The sequence below is a fragment of the Ornithodoros turicata genome, chromosome 8, assembly GCF_037126465.1.
Source record: "Ornithodoros turicata isolate Travis chromosome 8, ASM3712646v1, whole genome shotgun sequence".
NCBI lineage: Eukaryota > Metazoa > Arthropoda > Arachnida > Ixodida > Argasidae > Ornithodoros > Ornithodoros turicata.
Genome location: NC_088208.1, coordinates 8,216,600 through 8,243,845, shown reverse-complemented (window position 1 = coordinate 8,243,845; position 27,246 = coordinate 8,216,600). Strand labels below are relative to the sequence as shown.

The 27,246-nt window shown below is 47.3% G+C and overlaps 1 long non-coding RNA gene across 1 annotated transcript; it reads right to left on the bottom strand.

Moving 5' to 3' along the window:
• Positions 1-27,048, bottom strand: LOC135365898 (uncharacterized). Its single transcript, XR_010413993.1, has 3 exons — positions 26,846-27,048; positions 12,936-12,972; positions 1-223 (listed from the first exon to the last, which is right to left on the bottom strand). It is a non-coding gene; the product is annotated as an uncharacterized LOC135365898 (long non-coding RNA).
• Positions 27,049-27,246: the final 198 nt, after the last annotated feature.

Here is a 27,246-nt window from a genome sequence, read left to right as displayed (position 1 = left end):
TCAGTCTGTGTTTAATATTTATTAGGATATGCGGGGTTTTTGACATTCGGCTATATCCTATGAGGAGGCATTGGAGAAGCGTTCACTGAAACAATATTGGCCTTGAGGTGAAGAATTTGCTTCGACGGCCTTGTCCACATTATTTCTGCTTGCAGCAGGTTGTCCCGTCTTTTGTGACTGGCACGCAGTCGTCTTCAAGGCACGTTATCATACCTTGGCCATGCTGTGAAAAGAAGGGGCCAAACGTGTCACATAGCATCATCCTGAGGAAACTAAGCGGACAGCAACAGAGGCTGCTCTAGAATTATTATACCGTCCAGATAGCAATGCAGTATTTTTTAATGCTCCTGTCGAAATTGAATCTACGCAGATAGAGACATGGAAAACCTGAGACATGGGATGTGGTTCTTGGTGGCTTGCAGATTCTGACAGCAAGACCTAAATTTTGAATTTCATTGCACAATTTGGTGTTTTTAATTTACCTTTCATTACATTCCACTGAAATGGATAGCGTGGTAGACTTTGACATAGTTTTTCATATACAGAACAAAAAACAAATGACATGTTTGCATCCGGTTTCGGTTTTGTTGTGAGCCTTGCGGGCGTCATCTGGGTGTGCAGAGGTGGCAAAAAGTGATTGACGGCTATTTCGTCATAATAAACCGTACAGCCGGAGTAACACTGTACATTGTGCGTAATACATTGTACATCGAAAACGGACACGGATGACAAACATCCTCCAAAGATGTCGTACGGTAAAACAGTTGTGCTCACACTTCTTATACACCATTAAAACATGTTGTGTGTATACCAGATGTAACCGTACCAGCATACAAATGCGCGAATCGGCGGTGCTTAGCAACATGTTTTCAAACATGTCAATATGGATCTGTACACTGTCGAAACACCAGCGACCACGTCGCTCATCAGCTTCTTGAGAAGCTGATTTATACAAATTTATGAATATTTGTCAAAGCATATGTTGTGTTATATTGTACGAGTATACTGTGTGCAACATCGAGTGTGAAGTAAATAGGAAATCTTGTTGCTACGTTGGTCACACTGGCCATTGTATGAACATGAGATAGGCGGAATACCAATTCGTGCAACGTTAGCTCGGCTGTTACCAATTCTGAGCTGTGCAGACGCCTTGCTGACTGTCATAGTTGTCTTGTTCAGTGATTTCCCCAGAAATTCACTGCTGGGGTGCCGAGCTCTCAGGGGGGGGGGGGTATGCTTGGTGAAGGTTCCACTTACCAAATTTTTCTTAGACACGGAAAGAATCGTGGCACAATGGTGACATATCTGCACAGCTTTCCCGTTTTATTTGTGCATGTTATTACATTAGAACACAGTACATTAGAATGCAGACTCTTTATGAACGGAATTTCAACATTAAGATGCATAATCACACGACCGACGAAGACAAAAACACTAGCGCCTTGTCTCACGAAGCTTAATGAATACTTAGCAACCAACAGCGAAAACCTTAGACAAAAAAAGCAGAATACCTCGCTTGATTGAGTTGGGTGCAAATGGTTCTTGATGATCAACATTGAATTTCCGTGCCCGCACGCATTTTTGCTCGTATATGTGCGTAATGTATGCATTGAACAGTCACTTTCAAATGATTTTGGACAAATGCATGGTAATATCATGTGCATGGAAATCGGAATTCTTTTCGAAAAAAAATTGTTTTTATTGTTGCATGCTCTAACTTCAAACACCTTCAAAGTAATCTCCCTTTGATGCAATGCTCCTGTCCGGGCTTTTTTTCCACTGCTCAAAACAGTTTTGGAACTCGTCGATATTGATGCTTTGTAGTGCCTGTGCCATTTTTTGTTTCACTTCTTCGACATCGGTAAAACGTTTTCCTCTGAGGACATTCTTTATCCGGGGGAACGGAACAAAGTCACAGGGGGTGAGATCAGGTGAGTAGGCAGGGTGGGACACAGGTGTCATGCCATTTTTGGTCAGAAACGGCTGAACACTCAGCACGGTGTGGGCAGGTGTGTTGTCGTAGTGAAAGAACCAGTTACCTGACTGCCACAACTCCGGACGTTTCTTCCGCCGATCGCGGCGCAACCTTCTTAAAACTTCAAAATAAAAGCTCTGGCTCACCGTTTGACCTGTAGCAGCACTAGTGCCATCGGATGATGGCAGCTCAGTTTCAAAGTGAGCGCGCTGGGCGTGATAAAACCAGTTGTTCTCCACCAGTCCCGGAGTACGGTTGTCAGTCCTTTCCTACGCCACATTTCGTGACCCAAACCTGGACATACGCAAACCTTCGATGGGTTTCGTGCAACCTCCCCCGCCGCAAACTGTCCCCATCGCTGACACACCACTGCCTGCAACTTCGACAGCAGACCCGACCATTTCGGTCGCCGCCACGCCACAGCTGTGACCACCCCCTTTCTGGCGACAGAACCCTCAGTCGTAGTTCCAGCAAGTGGAGGCACAATTTGCGCTTCGGCAGATACAGACCCAACAGTCGAAGTACTTCCAGGTCTTTGCAGGCCTTCCTCCGGAAATTGCGTCCGAGCTGGAGGATGCCCTCGCCTTTGTCTCGCTTACTGAGGCCTACGACGTTCTTAAGAGCGCCATTTTGGATCGCCTGGAAGTTTCCGAACGTGCCTGGTTTCAGCAGCTACTTTCTGAAGACCTTGGTGACCGTAAGACTTCACAGCTGCTGCACTGAATGAAGCAGCTGCTCGGAGATTCCGCCAGTCAGAGCCAGCGGCTGCTCTTGCAGGAATTCTTTCTTCAGCGTCTGCCGCAGCCAATGCGCATGGTTCTGGCAGGATCCGAAGACCTGACCCTCGACAAGCTTGCTGCTATGGCAGATCGGATCGCACACTATACTACGCCTGGGACCTGAGCGACCACAAACCTTTGTCATACGCATTCCCTGGCAAACACTCCGGCTACCGTGAGCGTGAGATCCGTCAGCTTGCTTTTATCTGCGACATTCGCCATATTCCCGGCGTTGACAACGCGGCAGCTGACGCTCTTTCACGCATCAATGCACTTCCCTACTTGCCATCCCCGGTGAGCGTCACTGACCTCCTGAACGCCCAGGCTGATAACGCTGAGCTCAAGGATTACCTCGCTGGCGAATCCTCCCTTGTCCTTCGGAAGGTACACCTCCCGGGTTGCGTAGACCCTCTTTTCTGCGACATGTCAACTGCGCATCCTCGCCCCTTTGTCCCCGAGCCGCTACGCCGCCGAATCTTGAGCGAGTACCACAGCCTCGCCCACACCGGCGTGCACGCTACACAGAAGGCCATTGCAAACCGCTATGTCTGGCGAAATATCAACAAGGGCATCCGAAGCTGGACCCGCTCCTGCCTTGCTTGCCAGCAGAACAAAGTTGAATGCCACATCCAGACGCCACTCAAGGAGTTCCCTAAGCCCGACGACCGGTTCTGCAATGTTCATTTCGGCCTAGTTGGACAACTTCCCTCTTTGCTCGGCTACCGGAATCTCTTCACCTGTGTGGACCACTTTACACGCTGGGCAGAGGTTGTACCCATCTCAGACGCGACGGTGGATACGGTTGGCCGCGCGTTTCTACTCGGTTGGGTCACCCGTTTCGACTGTCCTGACATTGTGACCACCGACAGGGGATGCCAGTTCACATCCTGCTCCTTCACGTCTCTTCTGAAAGCTATAGGAGCTAAGCATATGATCACGACGGCATACCACCCCTCTGCGAACGGGATGGTGGAGCGGCTGCATCGCCAGCTAAAAGCCGCCCTCTGCTCCCCGCCTGAGCCAACTAACTGGGTTGACCATTTGCCATGGGTGCTCCTCGGCCTGTGCTCTTCGCTGAAACAGGATCTCAAGTGTAGCTCGGTGGAGTTAGTCGTCGGCTCCCGTTTGAGCTTGCCTGGTGACTTCCTCGATTCCAGCCTGAAGCCTCCTCTCACCAGTGACGACTTCGCAAGGCGCCTCCGTCAGCATTTCCACGCCGTCAAACCCGCCCAACCTCATCAGCCTTCCCATAGGAAGATTTTCGTGCACCCACATTTAGCCAATGCCTGTCACGCCTTCGTCCGGGTGGATCATGCCAAGCCACCCCTGACCCTTCATATGCTGGCCCTTACAAGGTACTGGCCCGCAGCGAAAAGACCGTAACAGTCGACCTAACTGGCCGCCGCAAAACCATCTCCCTCGACAGGGTCAAACCCGCTCATATTGAGACACACGTCGCCCCTGTGCATCTCCCCGACCTTCTCTCCCCTCCTGAAGGTCCTCGACGGCGACGCTCCTTCTCTCGGTCCAATGTTTCCTGACATTCTCTCCTGGTTACCACCAGGGCCTATGGAGGGGTGGCCTGTAGCAGCACTAGTGCCATGGGATGATGGCAGCTCAGTTTGAACGTGACCGCGCTGAGCATGATAAAACCAGTTGTTTTCCACCAGTCACGGAGTACGATTGTCAATCCTTTCCTACGCTACAGACCCAACGGAAGCAATTCCGAGTGCGGAAGCCCCCTCCCACCAAATAAACAGATCACCATTGTCTTGATGTGCGACTTCACTTGTCGTGCTTTCTTGGATCAGGGGCAACTGGCTCTTTTCCATTGGCTAGTCTGCTGTTTCGTTTCGGGTTTGTAACCGTAGCTATAATATAGCTATAACCGTAGCGTAATATTCGTCTCCGGTTATGATCTTAAAAAGAAAGTCGGGGTCTGTCTCCAACTGGTCTTTCAATGCACGGCAAGCAGCCTTGCGATTCTCTCTTTGTTAAGGCATGAGCAGTCGAGGCACAAATTTCGCTGGAACTCGCTTCATGCGCAAATTGTTCGATAAAATTCGCTGACATGAGCTCCACAACACCCCTGTCAACTCCACAAGCTCATCAATGGTCCGACGGCGGTCTTGCAAGACGTCCTGACAAATTCTGTCGACCTTTCCTTCAACGCGGCTGATCGAAAGCCATCCGGAACGAGGTTTATCGTCAATCGAAATTTCGCCTCATTTAAATCGAGAAACGTATTTGTACACTTGTGTTTTGCTCAAAGCAGCCTCCTGGTAAGCCGTGAGTAGCATAACTGCCATTTCTGATGCGTTTTTGCACAACAGGAAACAAAATTTCACTGCCTCACGTCGTTCGTGCAAATCAGCCGTCACGAAATAGGCAAACGCATTGGAGGGGTCTAAAAATAGAATTCACTGCAGCCGAACGCAGCGTTGCACAACAACTTCATCTGGTGCAATGATGCAAAGTAGTTCGTAAAACTCTCAGCTAGTGGTGAAAGCATGTATTACAAGAAATCAGCCCTCCTGCGGACAATTCCGGTTTCCTTTGGGTCCCCCCTCGAATGTGAATGCTAGCAACCAGCTTGATGGAAAACGAACGATTTTAATTTCAATTTGAAATAATTCTCCCTCTATGAACTTTTTAATTTTGCACGTTCAACATGGACTGCATTGAAATTCGTGTTATGCCCCCCCCCCCCCCGTTTTGAAATAATATGAAGAAAACCGAAAGAAGGCATTCAATTTTGAATAAGTCCAGAGTAAAATGTTCACCTGAAATATTCTCCATTTACTCTAATCAGAATTCATGTTCGCCATAAATTCTCTCCCGGTCCCAATTTTGAGTAGAGTGGGGGATGATCACCCTAATTCCCCATTTACTCTAAACAGAGTTCACGTAGCTATGAATTCTCTCCCCATCCCAATTTTGAATAGTGGGGACGAAGCGCCCCCGATTCTGTATCTGACGGAGCCTATCGGACCTCATGTGAGGCGTGAAGTCCCTCCCCCAATTTGAAATAATTCTCCACGGGACAAAGCCTAAGAAATTGAGAAGCAGAGGCATTACTGAAAATATTTAGACACGAAAATGCACTTACTGCCTGTGCAAGCACAGGCAGCCTGCCTAAACAACACAATGATATCCAGGGAACGTCACATGGCATCCAGCACGGGAGCTACAGGATGTCCTGAGAAATTGGCTGTGATGTCTGTGGGACGTACCCTGGATCTCCTGGTGGCACATCCCAAGACATCCGGAAGAGTCCACACGTCATCCTAGTTAATGTCTGTGGGACGTACGCTGGACCTGTCGGTGGCACACCCCAGTGCATCCTGAGGAGTCCACACATCATCCTGGCTGACCTAATTTGGACATAGCGTCAAATCATTCTGGAGTGGGTTGCAGAGACAATAATAGAAAGGCGCTATCAGAGACACAGGTATGACATACTAAAAAAATTAGTTATTTACTTTGTTAGTCATGTAAGCACATATAGTATCCCAGTCAGAAAATTCTGTCCCACGGATGTCCATCGGATATACTTCACGGAGATACGAATATCCGCAGAATAATGAAATCCCTTCAGCGGATATACTACAGGGATCCACTTGGCCGGGCTTCGAACTTCTTACTACCGCCCACTTTGCAGACATAACCAGGAGATACGGACGTATCTGAACTGAGAGCGCAAGATACATGGACAAAGAACGGAGAAATTGACAGGACGGGTGCTAACTTCCAACTAAGTTTATTGAAGAAAATGCTGGAATACGAAATATTGAAGAAAATACGGACGTAAGCAGGAGCTCTCAGGGATGCAGCGTGTATCTCGAGCGAGTGTTACTTTTTATTTTTTAGAAGTCAGTATACGCTTTGTAGTAAAATATAAAGCGTGTTTCCGCCACATTTTTTAACATCTGCCACCGTCGTTGGTCGTTTTATTTTCTCATGAAGGAAAATCAGCGAGGTGTCTCGAAAAAAAAAGGAAAGAAACAGCAACAGGAGATTTGGCCAGTCAGCGGAAAAGCTTTGGAAATGAAGTGGCATTCACTTCCAAACAGAAAACAGACACTGTAGTTTGTGTTCTCGCGAGCTTCTACACATTCGAGAGTCCTGTTCGCCTGTGAGTCGAAATGAAGGGTGCGATGTCTAAGTTTAAGTTGATTGCGTACACAAACAACAGCGCAATGAGAAATTGTGTGGCGTATTAAGTCGACTAGGAGGTAGTGTCTCTGTTTCTTACTCATTTGGTTTGAGAAAGTGAGCTGGTTCATGGAAAGTCGAATTTTTGCAGCGCTACATCGTTCCGCGTTTCTCTCTTGCAATACATGACCCATAGAGCATCCCATCACGGAGCTGATTCGGACAATCCGTGAAACAGCCGTAACAGGACCTCCTGCGGATATACGGCTATATCCTCCATAAATATCCCAGGGGAGTCCCATGGAGGTACATTTTCGGATGTGAACATTGGGATCTATCTCGGACATCTGTTGGAGATGGTGTTCTGTCTGGTCGCGACATGTCTGTGAGGTCTGCGATGCCTGCGATCCCACCAGTGAGCAGGCCTAAGTCAACAAGGTGAGAGAGAGAGAGAGATTATGGGTTTAATGGCACAAAGGCAGCAAAGGCCATAGAGCGCCAAAACTATGGTGAGTGTGTGGTTGTGTGAGATGATTATGGGAGAGATGATGTGAGAGAGAGTGTGTGTGGTAGTTAAAAGCTATCTACAGGTATGAGCAATGAGATGGACCAGGATAGGAGAGAGAGGAAAATGACGATAACAAGTGAGTATGGCAGTTAAAAGCTATCTAAAAGTGTGAGCGATAAGGTGATTCAGGATGAGATATTTACATGAGGAGTTCGGTGATATTGGATAAAAGCGGAGCAATGCTTAACATTTACATCTGACTTAGTAGCCCACACATGGTCAAAAATTGGATGACATTATCAAACGGCACAAGAGGAGTGTCACCCAGTAGAAGGGCTGGGTGGAGTGGGACATGGTATCTGTAGAATGCGGTGCAATACTGTTGGCGTTGGTGTTCGAAGTGAGGGCAGGATGCCAGTACATGCAAGACAGGCTGTCACCGCAGTGCGCGCAAGCTGGCGGATACTGACCTCTGAGTAGGTGGTGATGCGTGTGCCCAATCCTCAATCTCGCGTAAAGAACTTCGGAGGATCTGTTGATGTGTTCAGTCCAATGCGGGGGGGGGGGGAAATGCGTGGCCGTGTGACGTTTAGCTTGTTATTTTCTTTCATGTCCCACTCCTGTTGCCATTGTGTGTAGACAGCTCTCTTTAACACTGGCAGGATGTCTTGGTAGGGTAGTCCTAGATCCATCCGACTCCTCTTCTGCCAACGCTCGCCGAGCCTCACGGTCGGCTAGTTCATTCCCCGGGATCCCAGTGTGGCTGGGGACCCAGCAGAGACAGATTGAAAAGCCTCGGGAACAAAGTTGTGTCGCAAGCGCTCGTACTCGCTTGACGAGGTGATTCTTGCTGTCATAGCATGAAAGCAGCGCACACACAGAGCTTAGCGAATCGGAGTAAATAACTGAATTTTGAAGGTCGTTTTGTTGAATGTGCCGCAGAGCCAGGAGAATCGCGTAAACCTCTGCGGTGAAAACTGTGGCGTTCGTGTTCAGGCGTGTAGTCATAATAGAATCACCTTCAAGGGGAACGGCCGCCACACCATCGCTTACTTTGGTTCCATCAGTGTAGATGGCATGGTGGTTCCCGAAGTTATGGTGAATCTCGAGGAATTCCTGGAGAATGATATTGTGTGCAGTGGATTGTTTGTCAAACTGTGTCATTTTTAAATTGGATTGTATCAGGTGTCTCTGCCAAGGGGCAGCATGAAGCACTGCCTGCTGCAGGGGAACGCCAAAGGGACTGAGTCCCACACGGGAACTCGCCGCCTGCACGCGAAGCGGAAACGAGGGTACAACAGAAGGTTTGCAAGGAAGAGTCGCTCCAGAGCGGGGTTCACACTACAGTGTACAACTGGATCATCGCCCTGGCACCTGTACTTTAGCGCAGCCTTCACATGTTCAAATTGTCTCCGTCTCTCGAGCGACCATTCATTGCCCTCAACATACAAACTGTTCACAGGGGACGTCCGGAAGGACTCAACAAGGTAGAGCGGCCGTCTCGTAAATCGTAAATTTAATCTACATGAGAACTTCCATGCAATAGAATTCTCAAAAGCTGATAAATAGCAATTTTAGCTGCAAATAAATGAGGCGTAAGAATTAAGTGCAGTAGGGTTATTTCATGCCTGATCAGGCAGGGGGGTTCGTTCGACCTCTTCAATTTTTTTCTTTCAAACATATATTAAAGCCTTGTCCCTAGGAGGCGTATCGGCGCTGAAAGTAGTTGATAATAATTGGTGGTTATTTTTGATGAATTATAATTCAGAAGTGGCCATTTCGACCATTGCGCTTCCTATGCAGTTTGACGCCACGTATCTTCATAACCATTTGACATATTCAGCTGAACCTTTCCTTCAAGTATTGTCTGTTGTGGGTAGCAGTGTTGTGGGTTTGCCTTTGAGGAGAGAAAAAATCGCAAAGTTGCCTCGTTTGTAAAATATGGTACGTTTCGGGAACCTCACAACTCGTCCCCCAGTTGTGAGACCCGAAAGTAATCTACATAATTGTGATCGTCTCGAAATGCCCTTTCTGAGCATAGTGAGTACATCGTATTGTGAATTAGGGCAACACTCTCAACAGTCTTTGTGACGGATGTTTACGGAAAATGCGTAAATTCGACAGCGCGCACCCCATATATTCCCACTCGTGGCATCGTTCATTTTACTCACAAACGTTCATCATGACGACTCAAAACAGCACATCAAAAAAAATTTTCCTTCAGAGATGGTCGAAGTTACGTTCGTAACCCAACGTCATTCGCAACGTAACTTCGACCATCTCTGAAGCAGAATTTTTGTATGCGCTGTTTTGAGTCGTCATGAAGAACGTTTGTGAGTAAAATGAACGATGTCACGAGTGGGAATATATGGGATGCGCGCTGTCGAATTTACGCATTTGCCGTAGGCAGCCTTCACAAAAAGACTGTTGGGGGGCGTTGCCCTAATTCACAATACGATGTACTCGCTATGCGAAGAAAGGGCATTTCGGGACGAACACAATGATGTAGATTACTTTCGGGTATCACAACTTGGGGACGAGTTGTGAGGTGCCCAAAACGTACCATATTTTACAAATGAGGCATTTTGCGATGTTTTATCTCCTCAAACGCAAACCTTAGGATTTTCAGAACTTAGGATGCAATGCTACCCACAACAGACAATATGTGGGAAAAAATTCAGCTGAATATATCAAATAGTTATGAAGATACGTGGCGACAAACTGCGCAGGAAGCGGCAATGGTCGAAATGCCCACATCTGAATGATAATTCATTAAATAACCATCAATTATTTTCGACTACTTTCAGCGCCAATACGGCTCCTAGGGACAAGGCTTTTACACATGTTTGAAAAAAAAAAAATGAGACGTCGACCGGACCTCGCTGCCTGATCCGGCGTGAAATCACCCAGTAGCGAAATGAAAATCGTTTCGTATATTATATTTCCTGCGATCCTAGGATGTCCTACGAGCATCTCGGGGACAGTCTCCGAAGGGCTTCCCATCAGGGATCATTTGGGGATTTCTAGACTCGTCCTACATGGGACGTGGACCTTGGGATCAATATGGGATGTGCCCGGGATTTCATGTGTTGTCTGAGTGGAGGTGCTGGAGCTCGTAACTGTACGTTTTCTTGTCGTTGTGGGCCGATATCAGTTTAAATTTGTCGTTATTTAACAGGAAAATAACACGAATTTCGACGGTAGGTACAATCAGGCGTGTCTGTTGGAAAAGGTCGGTATTGATCTGCCCGAGCAGGTTAAAGTATTTTGCACCTTTCGTCGCTTCGAAGCGTTGTTTCGGACCACGAAACGAGACATCGTAATCTTTTTTGAAATGTTTGTCGTCCTTGGTAAAGAGCCCAGCCACATGCACAGTCTCTTGAGCCAGGGGCTTGTGATAAAGCACGTCGTCTATAATACTCGTGTAGGCGTACAACTCGTTGGAGCTGACGAGCTTGTTGTTCGCATAACTGGTGACCATCTTAAACATGCTACTCAACAGATGGTTTATTGGAAAAACGACACCTTTCTTGTCCATTTCTCCTCCATCGTTCTGAATGATGTGCATGGTCATAGATAGAAAACTACCATAGAGATCCAGGTGTACCCTTTGCAAAGAATAATGCGTTAGCAATAGAAGCGCCATTTCGAAGAGAACCTGGCATCGTAACGGGATGACGTTGGTGTCTGTCACGTGGAAGCGCGGAGCGATGACAGCTCGGAGCTTCAGTCATCATCAGTTGCGCCTTGTCTCTGGAAATGTTCAGACATCTTTGGCAAGTTCACTGAGAGTTTCGCAAGCGGCTGAGTTTGTGTATCATGGCCTGTGGCGCATGTCATAGGTGTCATGTCTGCATGTGGTGTGGTGTGGTCTAGGTATGCATTCTGTATGAGAAACAAGTAAAAGCAAGACGAATCGTCCACGTGTACTTTCCAGATTTGTGCTGTTATTGACTTGTGTTTGCTCGCGCCTTTGAGGCCTGCACCGCTCGTGGTAAAATGGGCATGATGCCGACGCCAGTCAAGGTTCCATGTTCGTTCGGCGAGCACTTCGGGTTCCAAAGCACAGGGTGTGTGCTTGCTGTGTTGTGGCAGTAGGAAAAGGAAGACTACTTTTACAATTTTTCGCAGCATGCAGGGCAAAGCTATGTTACATAGCTCCAGTGAAAAATCTGGCAAAAATCGGTGAAGCAAGTCTAAATGTGTTCAAAACCTGACATGCTTTTAGACGGCCAAAAGTAGATGTCGACTGTGAGTTATCTCAACCATGTCAAATAGACCACGCCTTCTTAGATGCCTAAATGACATATGGGGTTATGAACAGGTTCTAGACATCTAAGCTTATCAGCATCCCTAAAGTCTCAAGCTAGCCCATTTTTAGACTATGCTAGCGCACAATGTTTTGCCTGGGCAGACTATCAAGGATGGGCACTGTACACATTGGTGACATATTAAACAAAGTTTCATATATACTACTCCACAAAATGAAAAATATGTCGTCGCTTATCCAGTGGCCATGCAACCAAGTTCCATTATCTGAACATGACCACGAAGATTCATTGTCTTCATTACCCATTAGACCCATGATATGTGCAGATGGGATACGCTACGCTATGTCGTGCGGAATCAACGTCATCCACGGTGTCTATTCTAACATATTGAATATGCAAATCACGAGTGTTCCAATTGCTAGGACCTCAATTGCTTGATTGGTGGTTTCGCGTCGCCATACAACTGGTCTGCAATAGACCTTTCTACAGAGCCGTATATATAGAGAGTTTGGTCATCTTTTGATCACGTCAGTCACGGGAGGAGCCTGTTTTGATGTCAGAGTTGCCGTTGCACCGCCCAAAAAGCCTGAATCCAAGCGAAATTCGCTTATCAGCCAGCAGATAGGCGCCATTTTGATGCAGTCCACCGGCTAGTCCACAGGTGCTTTTGTCGCGCTCAATACAATCTACCACAATCGCCGGCTTATGACCCACAGGCGCCTGTGTTAAGGGGGGGCTTTGTTACCAAACTGAAGGGGACGAAGGGTTCCCGAAGGACGCGATACGCACGTGTCTTCCCCCTTGCATCGTGAACTGCGCCTTGCATCAACATGGCGTCGGCGACTGGTTGACAACTGGACAGCAATAGAGTACATCGAGGGAGGTCGTTCAGCCGTGACGTCGTATGACGCGGTATAAGTTAGGCTCCTCCTAATGGCCAAACTCTCTCTATAAACGGCGCTGCCTTTCCACAGAAGCAAGCGCCACCTGTGACACGCAAGGGCTCATGGGAACATAGAACGCCATCGAGCATTACGAGGCGGCCAGAGAGGGAGGTAGAAGAACAACAAGAACATCCCCGATGTGCGCAACAGTGGCATCAGCCGGGGTAAACCATAACAACCAAAGCCGACGACGGAGCAGTGGCGCTTAATGTTCCCATGCTGCTCTGCGCCGCGCGCAACTTCGTAAAATCGTCTATGGACTGATATTGCTACTAGAGACAAAGTACGTGAAACATAACTCACAAGATAGGAGGTGCATCCGCTGTCGTGGCAGCACCCACTGCCCATTTTGAGAAGAAAGGAAAGAGTGTAAGAAAAATGAGTTATGTACGTGGAGCATCTATTATCTCTATACCTCTATTTTCTACGTGTTGTAAAACAGAGCATTTGTAATATTTGTTCAAACAAGAGGTGGAGAATGTTGCTCCTGTGTGTTGTCAATGCAACGGAACGCTGGGAACCCGACAAGTGAAGTGTTCTTTAATAAACACGTGCTTTCATGTATGAGAGTACGTTTCTTCAGGGGTAATAGGTTTGTAGAACTTATACAAGAAAGGTCCCACGTGAACAGTAAATGGCAAGAGCGAGCAATGATTACTTTGAGTTCGCACGGACGCCTTTTGTATTCGTACCAGCCTCCGTTCTTAGCCCAAACACCATTGGTAAACCAACATCACACGCACTTTTTTTACTGGTTCGTTATTCGTTACTCGTTTTCCCTCTCGCCATTTACTGTTCACGTGGGACCCCTCTTGTATACATTTGGGGAAAGCGGTACAAACCTTTGAGCCTGAAGAAACGTAGTCTACTACATGAAAGCTTGTCTGTATATAGAAGGCTTTACTGTTGGATTTCCTGCATATTTGTACTGCTCTGGATACTGGTTGCTACGAGTGGCACGACAAAGGACCGCCATGCGGGAACAATGCGAGTAGTTTAACGCGTCAGGAAAGAATGAACCTCACTTGGGCTCCTGCCACCCGTAGGTTACCAGTATCGATGATACTCCTGCTTCCCACATCTACCCTTCGGCAAATTTAGCCTGTGAAGCACTAACGCGACTCTATAATTTTGTCCACTTTTCAATTAAGAAGTAAGGAAGACATTGTCAGAAGAGGAAGGAACAAAGACTTGGCCTGACTGAATTATTTGACCACTATACTAATATGCGCAGATGGTTGAACGAAATCTCTAATGCATATCATAGCAAAGCTACCAGAAGCAAAGGTTGGAGAGCTGTTTCATGGTCGAGAGAGCAGCTTTAAACACATGGGTTAATAAATGCGCGTGTTCCTTGAACCTTGTGTTGCCCCCACATTTCGACAGCTTTTCCGAGATCCCGACAACACCTGTTGGGGCTAATCTCTGAGAGAGAGAGAGAGAAAATATCTGTTGATTTACAAACATTGGAGCTGAGTGACACCCATCAGGGGTCTGCTGCTCCATTTCTTGAAAGCGTTTCAATAACGCATGAATAAAATAATATACATACAGAACAGAAGACACATGCGACAACACACACACACAATTAATATGTTTTGATTTGATTTGATTCGGGTTTTATTGGCGCATCAGATACAAAGGCCATAATGCGCCAAATACCACTGAAGACTAGTTAGTTAAGAAGTACATGTGCAGGACTAAAGTTCGAGTAACTGTTGCATTAGTATTTAAAATCACAGATGTTTTAAAAACCCAGTATCTTTAAAAAAACCTTTACACGTTATCAAAAGGAATAAAGCTGTCAGCACCCAGCAGAAGCATTGGGTGGAGGGGCAAAAAGGTTCTATGAAAGGGAGCAAAATGTTTTTGACGATGATGTTGGTACGCTGGACACGTGATGAGGATGCGAATGATCGAAAGCTGTTCCCCACACTGGTTGCATTCCGGTGGGTCTTCTCCTCGTAGAAGATACCCATGCGTCAAGTATGTGTGTCCCAAACGAAGGCGAGAGGATAGCACTTCATATAGTCGACTGGACATACCTGGTGAGCAGGTGCCTACATTGGTACTTGATACTATGTAATTTATTATTGGTTTGCTGGTCCCAAGATGTCTGCCAGTCGTTATTGATGCATCTTTTTAGACATAGTTTGAGGTCTTGATATGGAATTTCGAAAGGGGTTATGTCACTTGTTAGCGCAGCCGTAGCACCGTGATCAGCTCGTTCATTGCCGGGTATCCCAACATGAATGGGTACCCAACAGAAGAGTAGCTGATAGGCCCTATTAGCTATAGTGCGTGCAAGGCTCCTTGCACGAGCAACTACCAGGTTTTTAGTGGGGTGTAGTTACAAATAGCCTGCAGAGAACTGAGAGAATCTGTGTATATTACTGATGATCTTATGTGATTTTGTAGGATGTAGTTGAGGGCTAAAATTATTCCATACACTTCAGCAGTAAAAATAGACATGATACCCTTTAGACGGTGTGAACGTGTAACTATTCCAGTAACCATAGCACATGAAGCTCTAGTACTTGTTTTCGATCCATCCGTGTAGAATACAACATGATTGCCAAAGGTTTTCCTTAGGTGCTCAAATTCCTGTTTCAGTACAATGTTTGGGGTATTACGTTTGTCATATCTAGTGAGTGATCTATCACATTTTGGATGAGGATGCCATGGAGGGATTTTTTTACTGCACTCGAGGGTCATGGACTTATATTCCGAAAAGCCATAGTGCTCAATTTCCTTAGACATGCGCATACTAAATGGCAGTACCGCTGAAGGCCTGTTCAAAAAGAGCTGTTTATATTGTGTGTCTCTTATAGCAGGGATCGCCGGGTTTTGTGGGTAGCCTCTAATCCTTAATGCATATGACGTGATCAGGTAGAACTTCCGCCTTTCAAGAGACCACTCATTGGCTTCTACATAAAGGCTCTCGACTGGCGAGGTCCGGAACGCTCCAAGGACCAGGCGCAGTCCCAGGTGATGTACAGGGTCCAACATTTTCAGAGTAGAAGGTCGTGCTGACCCATACACCACACAACCGTAATCAAGTTTTGAAAGGACAGTGGACACATAGATCCTGTGTAATGTATCGCGATCTGCGCCCCATGATCGGTGTAAGAGTACCTTTACTTGAGAGTTTTCAGGTGAGGTGAGAAAGACAGTTTTTCGTCGAAAATGAGACCGAGGAATTTGTGTTCAGGTTTCACCCTTATACTTTGGTTGCACATAGAAAGAGTGGGCTCTGGGAACATCCCCCGAACCTTCGAGAAACAAACACAAACTGTCTTGTCGGGAGAGAACTTGAAGCCATTTTCGTGAGACCATCTAACCAGCTTATTTATTGTTAGCTGTAGCTGACGTTCGCACACCGATAGGTTAGAGGAGCAACAAGAAATCTGAACATCGTCGACGTACAACGAATACTTGATTGATGAAGGGCTAACACCTGCTATAGAGTTCATTTTAACGATGAAAAGGGTCACGCTAAGTACGGACCCCTGCGGGACACCATTTTCCTGGATGAATGGACGAGATAGTGTTGTCCCAACTTGTACCCTGAAAGTTCTCCCCTGTAGGAAATTGGCAATACATTGGAACATTCTACCACGTATACCAAGTGCATGCAAGACTCGAAGGATACCATATCGCCATGCTGTATCGTATGCCTTCTCTAGATCGAAGAACACAGACATACAGTGCTGTTTCCTGACGAAGGCTTCTCTAATAGTAGTCTTCAAATGCAAAAGTTGGTCAACTGTTGAGCACGCAGCTCTAAATCCACACTGATATTTATCTAAACCATTATTTTCTTCTAGAAAATACATAAGACGGTTTTTGACCATGCGCTCAAAGGTCTTCCCCAGACAACTTGTCAGCGCTATGGTCCGGTAGCTGCACGTGTGCGAGGGATCTTTTCCTGGCTTCAGCAGTGGAACTATCATTGCCTCCTTCCAGCCAGAGCGGAGACAACCTCCTCGCCAGACAAAATTGAAGAAATCCAGGAGAGAATTTGATGAAGTTAAAGACAGATGTTTAAGCATGGAGTACACTATGCGATCAGGTCCAGGTGCTGAGTTTTTAGGGGATGACAGAGCTCTTTGTAGCTCTGCCATTGAAAAAGGTGAGTTGTAAACACACCTCTCATCTAACCCACTATCAAGTGTTTGCCTTTGCAGATGATTTGATCTTTAAGAAATCTTTGCTGTAATGGGATGAACTTGACACTTGTTGGATATGTTCCCCGAGGGCATTGGCCCGCTCCTACATACTTTGACACACGGTACCATTTATTTGTAACAATGGCACACAGAAGCTTGTATAGTTGCCCTTTATTTTCTTTAATCTGTCCCATATTATTTTTGATGGAGTGGTACTATTTAAGGATGATACAACATTTCTCCAAGACTCTTTCTTTGCTTGCCTTCGCGTCCAATGTGCTTTCGCTCTAGCTCTCCTGAAAACAATTAAGTTTGTTGTAGTGGGGTGCCGCCGAAAGACACCCCACGCCCGGTTTTGTTCTTTGCGTGTGCTTCCACAATCGCTCGTCCACCAAGGCTTGGAGAGCTTGGGGAGTCGGTCAGATGTTTGCGGAATGGACTGTTCAGCGGCATTTATAATTGTATGAGTGGTCAACTTATTTGCCTCCTCAACACTCAAACCCTGAAATGCAGAAGACGGGAAATTTGCTTCTCTTTCAAATATGTCCCAATTTGCCTGTTGTAATTTCCACCGTGGTGGACGTGTTTTTATTTTGTTGGTGTAACCATGCAATTTAATAATGACTGGAAAATGGTCGCTACCTCGGGGATTCTGTTCAACTCTCCAGTCCACGCAGTGGAAAAGAGAAGAACTGCACAATGAGATGTCTATTGCGGAAAAACACCTTGATGTAGAGTTTACATATGTTGGCAATCCCGTATTTAGTAAGCAGACAGGCGTTGCAAGGACGACTCGTTCCAACATTCTCCCACGACTATCGGTTTTTTGGCTCTCCCACAAGATGTTATGTGCATTGAAATCCCCAAGCAGGATGAACGGTAAAGGAAGCTGGTCCAAAATATCTTCTATGTGTTTCTGTTCAACAGCTATCGAAGGTGGAAGATAAAGAGAACATACATTTACATTACATTATCAAGACAAATCTGAACAGCAACAGCCTCAAGTGTTGTGTCTAGTGGAATGTGCCTTGCAGGAAGGTGTTTTCGTGTCAGAACTGCAACACCTCCAGAAGCCCGTGCTGTGTTGGATCGGTCCTTCCTAAACATATTCCACTGTCTGAATGGATTAGGGTTACAGCGGTTCAGATAAGTTTCCTGCAAGCAAATACAGGCGGCATTGTGTGTGTCACAGAGATCGTGAACATCATCTAGGTTTGTGAGCAGCCCTCGGCAATTACACTGAAGGATATTGCTAGGGTTCATTATGATAACTAGGAGGAGGAAAAGGAACACCTGCATTGTGTAGTGTGTGTGATTTATGTGAAGTTTGTGTTGTCTGTGCATGGTTTTGTGGAGCCTGTATTCTTGGTGGGGGTACCTTCTGCTGCTCCTTATGCCTTCCTCTACCTCTACCACCTGACTTCTCTCGCTTGTCCTTCCCGTGAGAAGAACCAGCTGGAAGACTCGACGACGACTTCTGTGATGAGCGGTCGTCGTCGTCAACTTCCATTGTTATGGCTTGGGACGGATAGCTTGTAATCTCGTCCCAAACAGAAGGGGAGCCAGCAACCTCTGATGAGGTTGTTGCCGTCCCGTTTGGGCTGGCGGTTTGGCCAGCCTGAGGACACACTTCCGTGGCCCTCTCTTTTCTTTGGGGAGTGTGGAACGGAGGTCTAGGAGTCTGGGTCTCCACAGATACTCCAAGTGGTGCCACTCCCCTGCGCATCACTTCGGAGAAAGTGCCTTTTTTCTGGAATTCCATTTGGTGTCTTAGCTGCTTTATATGTATTGTTTTGCTCTCTCTTTATTTTTAAGATTTCTTTTTCTTCCTGAAATCGGGGGCACGACCTGGAGTAGACGGGGTGCTCGCCGCGACAGTTTGCACACGTTACATTGTTCTGGCAAGGCTCTGGTGCGTGTTCTTTCTCTGCGCATTTCGGGCATGTTGCATGTCCCCTGCAGGTTTGTGAGCTGTGTCTAAAGTGCTGGCATTTAAAGCAGCGCCTTGGGCTAGGAACATATGCTCTTACTTGGCAGTTGATGTATCCTGCCTTCAACGAAGAAGGAAGTGTATGAAGCTGAAAAGACAGGACTACATGCTTAGTTGGGATTTCCTTTCCTTCCCTGCGCATTACAATTATTTTTGCGAGCACGACTCCTTGATCTTTTAAGCCTTCTTCTATTTCAGAATCAGAGCATGGGTGCAATTCGTCCACAGAAATCACGCCTTTTACAATGTTGAGAGTGCGATGTGCTGTAATAGATACAGCAGCATCGCAAATTTTCTTTAGTGACTGAAGGGCTGCGCTCTGTTGTTTTGTTTGGACTTTAACCTGGATGTCACCTGTTCTCAGCTTTTTGGCATCATACGATTTCCCAATTAACTGTTCCAGAGCCTTTGCAGTCAGAAATCGAGAAATTCTTTCGAGTGGGCAGTCTTGGTCTTCTGAATGTATAATTAGATGCTCTGGGAACCAGGGTTCTTCAGTGACATTAAGGAAATTCATGCTGAGTACTTCGTTGCGACTTCTTTTTGGGGGCCGATCGCGTCTTTTGGCAGTTTGATTGTCCATGTAAGAATATGTGGTATTCAGTGCAGTAGGTGTGTCGGCCACCACCGACCCCAACCAAGGGAACGTGCTCCGCACACTAACACATCCTTCTGCACTATACCCAAGTGCAGCTTCAACGTGAGACTGAAAGTACTGCCCAAGGTTGACCCTTGCCGCCAAAGAGCGTGAATAAGGAAAGAGAGGAGGAGGAGATGAAAGGGAAAGTAAGGAAAGGCGAGATGGCGACTAGCGGAATAGTCCTGGCCGGGCCTTCCAGGACAACCCGACTATGGGAAGCAGGGGCCAAAGCGGTGTGTTGCTTTCGCGGAGGGGCCCCGAAGGGTCCTAAACAACCTCCAGGTCCACTCAACCGCCAGGATGCCCTTTTCCCCAGACACGGGAAAGCCACGCACAGCTATACGTGGGGGTCTCCCCCCTTCGGCGACCCAACCGTAAGTGCAGGAGGGGGCTACTGTGGCTGCTGCCGGGCGATGGGGGCGCCACTTTTCCGACGCCGGGCAAATGAATATCTACATGACTTGGGATGTGAGGTACATCCCGGTGCTGTTGTGATTTAATTTACATATGTGTTAGTAATGGGTGATAATACGGGAGTCTCTAAATAGTTGCACAATGCTGCTAATGCGGCCGTCTGGTGAGTTTCATTTTGCCAGGATCCAATGAACTTCACGAAAGAGAGAGGTCGATCATTCAGCTTGGCGAGCATGCTCTCAAGCCTTGATCGTTCTGTAGAGTACTTTGGGCACTGCATTATTATGTGTAGTGTGTCTTCGGTGGTACCACACGTATTTTCTTTAGTCTGTCCCATATTATTTTTGATGAAGTTGTAGCATTTAAGGATGATACGAAATTTCTCCAAGATTCTTTCTTTGCTTGCTTTCGCGTCCAACGAGCTTTCGCTCTAGCTCTCCTGAAAGCAATTAGGTTTGTTGTAGTGGGGTGCCGTCGAAAGACATCCCACGCCCGGTTTTGTTCATTGCGTGTGAGCTTCGACAATCGCTCGTCCACCAAGGCTTGGAGCGCTTGGGGAGTCGGCCAGATGTTTGTGGAATAGACTGTTCAGCGGCATTTATAATTGTATGAGTGATCAGCTTATTTGCCTCCTCAACATTCACACCCTGAAAAGTAGAACATGGGAAACTGGCTTCTCTTTCAAATATTTCCCAATTTGCCTCTTGTAATTTCCACCGTGGTGGACGTGTTCTTATGTTGTTAGTGTGACCACGAAATTTAATAATGAGCGGAAAATGGTCGCTACCTCGGGGATTCAGTTCGACTGTCCAGTCAAGTAACTGGAAAATGGATGGGCTGCATGGTGAAATGTCTATGCAAGAAAAATTTTGTGTTGAAGAGTTCACATAAGTAGGTAGACCAGTATTCAGAAGACAGAGTGACCCCGAAAGGAGGACCCTCTCCAACATTTTCCCCCGTGCATCTAGTTTTGAACTCCCCCACAAATAATTTGGGCATTCAGGTCGCCTAAAATCATAAACGGCTGGGGGAGTTGATTGCATAAGTCTTCGAAATCTCTTTGCTCTATTACCACTCATGGGGGCAGGTACAGTGAACATACCGTGAAAGGGTTGTCGAGGCATACTTCGACTGCTACTGCCTCCAAGTCTGTAACTAGTGGAAAGTGTTTTCCAGGTATGCACTCTGGAACGACTACAGCCACACCACCAGATGCACGTGCGCTGTCTGTGCGGTCCTTCCTGAAAATATTATGTCGGCGGAAAGGGTTTAGGTTTTCTTCGTGTAGGTATGTTTCTTGTAGGCAGAAACAGACAGCTGTGTACTTTTCAAAAAGATCGTGTACATCATCAATGTTACTGTAGAGGCCTCGACAGTTCCACTGAAGGAAAACCTGCCCCATAATTAAAATGGAAATATGAAAGATCAAAGGGACTCTACACATTGTGTGTTAAGGGGGTGTGACCCTTGGCGGGGGAAGTCTCTGTTTCTCCTTCGACTTGCCTCTACCACGACCTCCGTGCTTTTCTCTTTGCTCCTTCTCTTGAGAAGGAGCTCTCTGGTCCAGTGTACTTGGAAGACTTGACGACGATTTCTGCGACATGCAGTCATCGTCGTCAAGCTCCGTTGACTGTGTGGAAGCCTGGGATGAGCTCCCAGTGAGCCCATCCCAAACTGAAAACGCACCATCAACCTCCGTAGAGATTGTGGCGGGAGCCGGCGGAGGCGAACTCTCCGCAGACTTTTCTTGTGTTTGGGGAGTGTGGAGTGGAGGCCCACAAGTTTGGGTCCCCACGGATACTCTGAGCGATGCCACTCCCCGGCGCACCGCTTCAGAGAAAGATCCTTTTTTCTGAAACTCCATTTGCGTTTTCGCTGCTTTGTAGGTGAGCTGCTGTACAGTCTTAATTTTCAAGATTTCTTTTTCATCGCTAAAGTGTGGGCAGCTTCTTGAATAGGATGGGTGGTTGCCTTCGCAGTTGCCACAACGGAAAATGTTCTTCCATGACTCTGGATTATGGTCATTGCCGTCACCCGCGCACTTGGGGCATGTCAGGCGTCCACGGCACACTTGGGAATGGTGGCCAAATCTCTGGCACTTGAAACATCGACGTGGGTTGGGTATGTAAGGTCGGACGTGACAGTTTACATACCCGGCCTTTATTTCTGTGGGAAGTGTGTGCAACTGGAAAGATAATATGACGTGCCTGGTAGGTATTTCCTTGTTGTCCCTGCGGATGGATATTCGTTTGGCACTGATCACCCCTTGGTCTTTTAAACCCTCCTCGATCTCTGTCTCGGAGCACTGCAGTAGCTCCTCACTAGAGATAACACCTCTGACTGTGTTGAGCGTGCGGTGCGCAGTCACTAAGACTGGAATATCACCAATTTGCTTTAGCGACAACAGTGCTGAGCTCTGTTGCCTGCTTTGTACCTCAATGTGTATGTCACCAGTTCTCAATTTTTTGCATTGTATGCTTTACTAATGACTTCTTCAAGGGTTTTTAGCAACGAGGAACGGAGATATACTAGCTAGTGCTTTTGACTGATACTCAGCCTGAAGGATGAGAATCTTCGGGAACCATGGTTCTGCACTGGAGTTGAAGAACTGCAACGTTTGAACTTCGGTGCGGTGCCTTTTGTGGCGCCGAACAGGGTTTTTTGAGTGAGTGTTATCCATAAAGTGGAGGAAGTGATTCGGTGCAGAAGTGTGTCACCCACCATGGAGCCCAACGAGGGAACGTGTCCCACACGTTAACACTGCCTCTGCACTATACCCGAGTGCAGTTTTCTAAAGGAAGAAGTACTGCCCAAGGTTGACCCTTGCCGCCAGAGAAGGTGAAAAAGGAAAGAGAGGGGTTGAAGAAGTAGAGAAAGAGAAAGCAATGAAAAGGGAGATGGCGACTAGCTGAATAGTCCTGGCCGGGCCTTCCAGGACCACCCGTCTATGGGAAGCAGAGGCCAAAGTGGTGTATTGCTTTCCCAGAGGGGCCCCGAAGGGTCCAAACCAACCTCTGAGTCCACTCAACCACCAGGATCCCGTTTTCCCCAGACACGGGACAGCCACGCACAGCTATACGTGGGGGTCTCCGTCCTGCGTCGACCAACCGTGAGTGCAGGAGGGGGCTACTGCGGCTGCTGCCGGGAGATGAGGGCGCCAAGTTCCCGACGCCGGGGGTGTCCGGTAAGGATGAATAAAGCAGACACGACAGTGGAACGCTGGCTGGAGTGCACGATCTGGACATCGGACTGGAACCACGACGCCACATGGACGCGTTTTCTCTTTTTTTTAGTCAGATGATCAGAATGATCCCAACAATGTCCCAAAATTATATGTAAGAGAATGAGCCCACGGTTCCATTCCTCAAGCAGAAGCAAGAGCGAGGGAAAGTCGTGCTAAAGAAGGTTATAGAAAACGATGCAAAATGTCGGCGGTAGTGATGATGGAACGACTTGCCGTAGTCCGGCCGTCACGCTGACGACTATCGCAGTTGGAGTCGTGCGTCCTGGGACCACTTCACACGGAACTGTACATGAATCGACCTTCAGATGTCCGGGGAAAACCCACAATACAGAAAGAGAGAGAGAGAGATTATGGGTTTAATCGCACAAAGGCAACAAAGGCCATAGAGCGCCAAAACTACGGTGAGTATGTGAGAGATGATGATGATGTGAGAGAGAGAGTGTGTGGTAGTTAAAAGAGGTTGATGACGATAACAAGTGAGTATGGCAGTTAAAGCTATCTACAAGTGTGAGCGATCAGGTGATCCAGGATGAGATATTTACGTGAGGAGTTCGGTGATATTGGATAAAAGCGGAGCAATACTTAACATCTACATCTGACTAACTAACCCACACATGGTCAAAAATTGGGTGACATTATTAAACGTCACAAGAGGAGTGTCACCCAGTAGAAGGGCTGGGTGGAGTGGGACATGGTATCTGTGGAATGCGGCGAAATGCTGTTGGCGTTGGTGTTCGAAGTGAGCGCAGGATGCGAGTATGTGCAAGACAGTCAAGCTGTCACCGCAGTGCGCGCAAGCTGGCGGATCCTGACCTCTGAGTAGTTGGTGATGTGTGGGCCATGTGTGCCCAATCCTCAATCTCGCGTAAAGAACTTCGGAGGATCTGTTGATCTGTTCAGTCCGATGTGGGGGGAAAACGTGTGGCTGCGTGACGTGTAGCTTGTTATTTTCTTCCATGTCCCACTCCTGCTGCCATTGTGTGTAGACAGCTCTCTTTAATACTGGCAGAATGTGTTGGTAGGGTAGCCCGAGAGCTGACTCCTGTTGTGCCAACGCTCGCCGAGCCTCACGGTCGGCTCGTTCATTCCACGGGATCCCAGCTGGGGACCCAGCAGAGACAGATTGAAAAGCCTCGGGAACAAAGTTCAGTCGCAAGCGCTCGTACTCGCTTGACGAGGTGGTTCTTGCTTTCATAGCATGAAAGCAGCGCACGCACAGAGCTTAGCGAATCGGAATGAATTACTGAATTTTGAAGGTCGTTTTGTTGAATGTGCCGCAGAGCCAGGAGAATCGCGTAAAGCTCTGTGGTGAAAACTGTGGCGTTCGTGTTCAGGCGTGCCGTCATAATGGAATCACCTTCAAGGGCAACGGCCGCCACACCATTGCTTACTTTGGTCCCATCAGTGTTGATTGCATGGTGGTTCCCGAAGTTATGGTGAATCACCAGGAATTCCTGGAGAATGACAGTGTGTGCAGTGAATTGTTTGTCAAACTGTGTCATTTTTAAATTGGATTGTATTAGATGTCTCTGCCAAGGGGCAGCATCGAGGAGTGCCTGCTGCAGGGGAACGCCTGAAGGGGAACGGACTGAATCCGAGACGGGAACTCGCCGCCTGCACGCGAAGCGGAAACGTTGGTACAACAGAGGGCTTTGCAAGGAAGAGTCGCTCCAGAGCGGGGTTCACACTACAGTGTACAACTGGGTCATTGCCCTGGCATCTGTACTTTAGCGCAGCCTTCACATGTTCAAATTGTCTCCGTCTGTCGAGTGACCATTCATTGCCCTCAACATATGAACTCTTCACAGGGGACGTCCGGAAGGCACCGGTGGCGAGTCGGATGCCTTCGCGGTGGATGGGGTCCAAAACCTTCAATGCTGAAGGCCGCGCTGAGCCATACACGACACTCCCGTACTCAATTACTGATCGTACAACCGAGTCGTAGATCCGCAACAGTATGACTTTGTCGGCTCCCCACGATTATGGGATAAAACTTGGAGTATGTTGGAGGATACAATACAGGAACAAGAACGTCATCACACCAAATCCAACCAGAGTGAAGAATTTATGCGCGTGTGCCTGATGCTGGTAATGCCCCGTATAAAATCATAACAGAGGACACATCGGAGGTGCAGCCTGTGCACAAGGGAGTACCAAGAGCCTTCTGCAAAGCATCTGTGCAGCGTGTGCATTTTCCCACTCTCAGTGGTGTGCTGGTGGCCTTTTTCTAAAGTAAGTCAAAATGGGCCTGAAGTGCATCGTGGGACGTACCCTGTACCACTTTATGCAAGTTCCTTAGCTGCTCCGTTGGACAAGGTAGTCCTACTTTTTCTCGTCTGCAAAAGGTTTCTCTGCGTTCGGGTTGGCGCTTTTGGTTATAAAAATGCACCGGAAAGCAATGGAAGTGTTCCTGATGACACACGATGGCACACTTTCTAGTATCCAACAAAGGGTTAACAGTTAGAAGAAACATTTCACACGCCAGCCAACACACGCCAACACTAATTGCAGCATTCGTATATCCTTTTAAAGTGGCACGCAAAATATTTGAAGCAATGGTTGTGCGCTAATCGCATATTCACCAAAGCTTTTCACCTGCACTGCATACAAAGGTTGTAATCTCGCGGAGGTAGCAGCCGAACAGGGTTCGAAATCACACAGCCAGCGAAGCTGCTTATTTCGCGAGCACGCCGACTTCTTCGAGCGCCGCCACACCATGCTGTTCCTGAACAGTCGCTTCGATACTGGCGGCACATAACAGACTAGCCAGTTTTCCAGGGACCATAATTATGTCTCACTTAATACGAGACGCAGAAGAACAGTTCATTTTCCCCAATGCAGGCGCGTATGATGTAATGCACTACATCTATCAAAGCTACAAATATGAACTAAGCTTTTCTGAGTCGTGCGTCCAACAACATAGCCGCTGTAACTTGTACAAAAGACACACAAGTATTAGCGCATCATTAATGAACTCATCAGTGGGATGAGAGAGAGAGAGAGAGATTATGGGTTTAATGGCACAAAGGCAGCAAAGGCCATAGAGCGCCAGAGAGTGTGTGTGGTAGTTAAAAGCTATCTACAGGTATGAGCGATGAGATGGACCAGGATAGGAGAGAGAGGAGAAGGACGATAACACCACCACCACCACCACCACTACATCACCACCTACTCAGAGGTCAGGATCCGCCAGCTTGCGCGCACTGCGGTGACAGCTTGACTGTCTTGCACGTACTGGCATCCTGCCCTCACTTCGAACACCAACGCCAACAGTATTTCACCGCATTCTACAGATACCATGTCCCACTCCACCCAGCCCTTCTACTGGGTGACACTCCTCTTGTGCCGTTTGATAATGTCATCCAATTTGTGACCATGTGTGGGCTACTAAGTCAGATGTAGATGTGAAGCACTGCTCCGCTTCTATCCAATATCACCGAACTCCTCATGTAAATATCTCATCCTGGATCACCTCATCGCTCACACTTTTAGATAGCTTTTAACTGCCATACTCACTTGTTATCAGTGGGATGGGTTGCCGGGTTTTCTCCAAAGGCGCAAAATGGGATCAACGATCCATGAAATTAGACATATACCCATATTACCCGCCATTACCGTACATTCGTGTTTAGTACCATATCCAAATTGAAAGTCTGTGTCCTTGCCCAATCGTTCGACATAATGTCGACTGCCTCCATATGTACTCTTATCCAATAGATACTATATATATATATATAGAGAGAGGTGGCCACTCACATTGTGAAATTGATACCGGAGGCCATGACAATGATGGCTACAAATAAAACGATAGATGGCTTCATGGTGTCTCCTTCTGGACCACCGTTTCGCCAGTACGACTGCCTGGATTAAATACGACGTAGTTTCAGCCGACGACGAAAACCGACCTATAGAGTTACAATAGCTTTAGATAAGTTCGGTTAGACGATCCATCTCTTGCAATGAAGTTCGTGGCTGACACAGGCGAAAAACCGTTTCATCATTAGCCTTGGACTGAATGTTTGTAACGGGAAATTAATTGTACAGGGTAATTAGTTCCGAGAACACACAGAGTATATACAGGTGTCCCTGAAACCTTTAGAAGTACTCACACTAGCTTTAGATAAGTTCGGTTAGACGATCCATCTCTTGCAATGAAG